Here is a 5,149-nt window from a genome sequence, read left to right as displayed (position 1 = left end):
GCTAGCATACCAAACTGGAAATTGAGGGAATATCCATGCACAGAACCATCTAAGAGATACAAGGAAGAAAAGAAAAGAAACTTTTTAGAATAGGTTTTGGGATTCTTCTTGTACCCATGCTGATTTTTTTTAAAAAAAAAAATTAAAAACCCAAAAATTATTGAAGAGCAGCATTGGGGTTTCTCCACTACTGCTGTGGTTTGGAAAGCCACGCCACACCCTGGTCAGAAGACAGCCTCCAGAAGTAGAGCTGAGGTTTCATGTCTACAAACTAAACCTAAGTGCCATTGAGTCCACTCTAGGACATAATTCTGAAGAGCTCTGCCTTGTACAATGGAAATGTGAACTTCCGTAGCACTGAATGTGCAGTTGTGAGTGGGAATAACATGGTGGGCTAGGCAGCCGAGGCTTTGGCCTTTGTATAGAGTACTAGGACACAACAGGCTAAATGGTCCTCTTTTGGATCATTCCAGGTGTAAGGCAAGCCAAAGGCGGGGGTCACACTTTGGTGTTCCTTCCACCAACTCAAAGGGAAACCTAATACACCTCCCACTCGCTGCTCCAGTGGAGCCCAGCTGACTTCATTTCTGAGAAATGACAGGTTACTTTTGTTAGCCAGCTTTACGTACATTTTAATTTGCATTGAAATGTTATAATGACGTCTTGTCAGCTGTGTTGTATTTTGCAACTTTCCGTGTAATAAACAGTGTGGGCATTTTGGTTGGTATGTTTTGTGTGCTACCATGCAACTACAGACCCTAACATGAAGGTTGCCATTAGTAAGAACAGTAGGTTTTGCGTTTTTGGAAGGGACACCCATGTTGTAGCACACACTTGACTGGTGACTCGTTCAGCTTCTGTATAAAAGCCAACCGATGGTGATTCTTCGGGTGCTCGAATGCATATCTTAAGGTGAATGTGTGGCTGACACAACAGACTGGGCGTTGCACGCCACAATTGGCTTTATTGAGCATCTTTCACAATGAACTGAAAGACCAGCACAAACAACTTGCTGCATTCTTGTTTGTGGCAGATCAACAGCTCATTGTGCAGAATTTTAAAAATCCGGATCATCTTCAACTCTCTCTGTGGAGACAGAAGATGTGGGCAGTAGCAATAATGGAGAAACTTAGCATGTTAAGCATTAAATGGTGTTCCCAATTCATTTTTCTGTATAGAAGCGTGGTATCCACTCGGAACCTTTTATAATGACAACAAAGATATCTGACACTTAACATTACACCACAGGGGGACCTGTGTATTGAGTATTGTTGCTTGCTTCATTATGCGGGGAAACAGGTTCTTTCTAACTATATTTGAAAATTTATGTAAAATTTCCATTTATTTCTTTACATTTTTTATTTAAGTGAATAGGTGTCAACCTCTAGACTAGGAGTGGAAATGATGCTGGGAAGGGGGACTTTTAGCACCACCTTTTAAATAGCTGCTCAGTAGGAAAAAGATAGGGATGCAGGTGGCGCTGTGGCTTAAACCACAGAGCCTAGGACTTGCTGATCAGAAGGTCGGCGGTTTGAATCCCCGCAACAGGGTGAGCTCCCGTTGCTTGGTCCCAGCTCCTGCCAACCTAGCAGTTTGAAAGCATGTCAAAGTGCAAGTAGATAAATAGGTACTGCTCTGGCGGGAAGGTAAACAGTGTTTCTGTACGCTGCTCTGGTTTGCCAGAAGCAGCTTAGTCATGCTGGCCACATGACCCAGAAGCTGTACACCGGCTCACTCGGTCAATAAAGTGATATGAGCGCCACAACCCCAGAGTCGTCCTTGACTGGACGTAATGGTCAGGGGTCCCTTTACCTAGGAAAAAGATACTTGCCATGCATAGAAAAATAAGGGATTTAATATACAGCCTTTACTCTGACATGCATTTTTAATAGTACTTTTCTATGGGGGACCATTCAAATATACAGTTTGTCATCCCCCAACCTAAATGCTATCTGCAATCTGAAGTGCTGTTATCCAGTAAACACTTCCCTACTCAATTCTGACAGCATTTACACATTGGCCCAAATTGATTCTTGCAAACCAGTCCCAGTGATTTCAAGATCAGGTTATAATCTTAACCATGCTTGCTTGAAAGTACCTGAACTATGGAATGAATAAACCTTACCTCCACCTAAAAGTGACTAGGCTTTAGAATATAAGTATGAATCCAGATTCTAGGCTGTATCCAACTAAGTCATACTGAGAGGACACCCGTTGAAATCAGTGGATATCATTAACTTAAATTCATCCCGATGACTTGCGACTTGGCTACAACCCTAGGTTTCTATGCTTTCAAGTTGCAAACTAAAGTTGGAAATGGAGGAGGTGGGATGACCATTTTGTTCTACAGTATTTGCTAAATTTTTATACCGCCCTTCATCCAAGGATGACAGAGTGGTTTACAATATAAAAACAGAAAAATGTGTAACGTAAGTAACAAATGCATGGAATTCTCAGTTGAGCTCAGACAGGTCCCCTCCCTACTGAACTTCAAGTGGCTGCTGAAGACTTCTATTTCAGCAGACGTTTTAATGGAAGTTTGATTATATGGGTCTGGTACAAACTAGTCTGTGGTGCAAGGTTGGTTAGCTACGGTGCCTATCTACAGCTTGGATGATCAGGGTAAAGTCCCTGGTCATTGCTGTGTGTGTATGTGCAGCCCCTTTGAAACAACACATTCATGCCCAGGTAAGTTTTGCATCCCCAATATATAAGCAGATGCTTCCCCCCACCCAAAGCTTTTATACAGTTGAATGACAGCTGCTAACTTGCTTTTTCCAACTTTAGAATTTTGCTATCGTAACTTCTGTGATACAAATAGCAACGGATGTAAAAGTACAGGAAATGCCTTGCTTTCCTTTCCCTGCTAGCATATTCTCCCCACCTCTACCCTTTCTTTAAAATTAAGGGTGTTACCTACGGTGCCCAGCAGCTTAGGATATTTCCATGGCACCTGCCAACCAATTTCTCTACTCTTATTGGTCCTAAGTCCAGACCATTCTTAAACAAGCTAAGAAGCTTTGTGATGCTTTGCACTGTGCTGGGGAATCTGTCGAATGCAAGTAAATATCTGATTCTGAGAGACAGATAGTAGCAGCTGGGTGTACTGGCATTTAAAACTTTGGATTCCCCACCCTTTTGTGAATCATATTGGAGCTGTACTGTATTCCTTTGCTTTTCTTCAGGAGATTCAGCACAGACTTCGATGACTAAGCTGCATTCCTGTGCCCAGTTTCCTGGGGATAAGCCCCACTGAATTCAAATGGGACTTACTAATAAACAGTCCAGCATTAGATTGCACTGTGTGGATGAGAGAGAGAGAGAGAGAGAGAGAGAGAGAGAGAGAGAGAGAGAGAGAGAGAGAGAGTTTTAATGCGCAAGCCCTCAAATGGCCCTCAAATGAGTGAGCGACTGAAGATCTTTTTGCTGAGTCATGAAACACAGCTATGTAGCTGTCAATTGCTTTGTCTCAATATGCAACAAGCAAGAAAGTTACTCTTCTAAGCGGTTCTGTTCCTGGCAGAGGAGACAAAAGAAGGGGATTTAAAATGACTAAGCGCACCCTGCTGAGCTCTCGTTCATGCCTCTGGAACAATCGAAAGAGAGCAATATCCGGCCTGCAGACTAAAGGAAACTTTTTAGTATATCGCCACTGCCCTTCCCCCAATGCAGAATGCGTTTTCTATCTTACGGGGTTATAAATGGAATTCTAAACAGTTTCAAAGCATTCAGGACATGTAAAACAACCAAGGTGAAAAATACTAACAGAACTACTGAGAATCTGACTAAAAATCAAGCATAACATTTTCTTTTTAAAGCAACTATTAAAAGAATTTCCAGCAATTATGATTATTCCCCCCACCCAATACCCTTAACTATGATCACTGATTATATATTTCCCTTTCCAAAGTCATATAATCATACACACATATGGACGTTTTAATATATAGTCACAGAATAATTTTTTCCTATACATTAAATATCCCTTTTCAGCAAAAAAAAAAAATAGACTTTAATGATTTGTAATATTATATTTCTACAAGGCAGGCTTAAGAAAGATATGGAGGTCCCATACACCCTAGGTAGTGTGGTTGCTGACCTTGAGCCAGACATCCTGGAGAGTGAAGTCAAATGGGCCTTAGAAAGCACTGCTAATAACTAGGCCAGTGGAAGTGATGATAGTCCAGCTGAATTATTTAAAATTTTAAAGGATGATGCTGTTAAGGTGCTACACTCAATATGCCAGCAAATTTGGAAAACTCAGCAGTGGCTAGAGGACTGGAGAAGATCAGTCTACATCCCAATCCCAAAGAAGGGCAGTGCCAAAGAATGCTCCAACTATGGTGTTTCCTGCTTGGCAGGGGGTTGGACTGGATGGCCTTTGTGGTCTCTTCCAACTCTATGATTCTATGATTCTACCGCACAATTGCGCTCATTTCACATGCTAGCAAGGTTATCCTTAAAATTCTACAAGGCAGGCTTAAGCAATATGTGGACCAAGAACTCCCAGAAGTACAAGCTGGATTTCGAAGGGGCAGAGGAAGCAGAGACCAAATTGCGAACATACGCTGAATTATGGAGAAAGCTAGAGAGTTCCAGAAAAAAAATCTACTTCTGCTTCATTGACTACGCAAAAGCATTTGACTGTGTCGACCACAACAAACTATGGCAAGTTCTTAAAGAAATGGGAGTGCCGGATCACCTCATTTGTCTCATGATAAATCTCTATGTGGGACAAGAAGCTACAGTTAGAACTGGATATGGAACAACTGATTGGTTCAAAATTGGGAAAGGAGTACAACAAGGCTGCATATTGTTTCCCTGCTTATTTAACTTATATGCGGAATTCATCATGCGAAATGCTGGACTGGATGAATCCCAAGCCAGAATTAAGATTGCTGGAAGAAATATCAACAACCTCAGATATGCTGATGATACAACCTTGATGGCAGAAAGTGAGGAGGAATTAAAGAGCCTTATAATGAGGGTGAAAGAGGAGAGCACAAAATATGGTCTGAAGCTCAACATAAAAAAAACTAAGATCATGGCCACTGGTCCCATCACCTCCTGGCAAATAGAAGGGGAAGAAACGGAGGCAGTGAGAGATTTTACTTTCTTGGGCTCCATGATCACTGCAGATGGTGACAGC

The sequence above is a fragment of the Lacerta agilis genome, chromosome 3 (assembly GCF_009819535.1).
Source record: "Lacerta agilis isolate rLacAgi1 chromosome 3, rLacAgi1.pri, whole genome shotgun sequence".
NCBI classification, from domain to species: Eukaryota; Metazoa; Chordata; class Lepidosauria; order Squamata; family Lacertidae; genus Lacerta; species Lacerta agilis.
The sequence above is the reverse complement of the archived record's forward strand: the minus strand, read 5'-3'. Positions refer to the sequence as shown.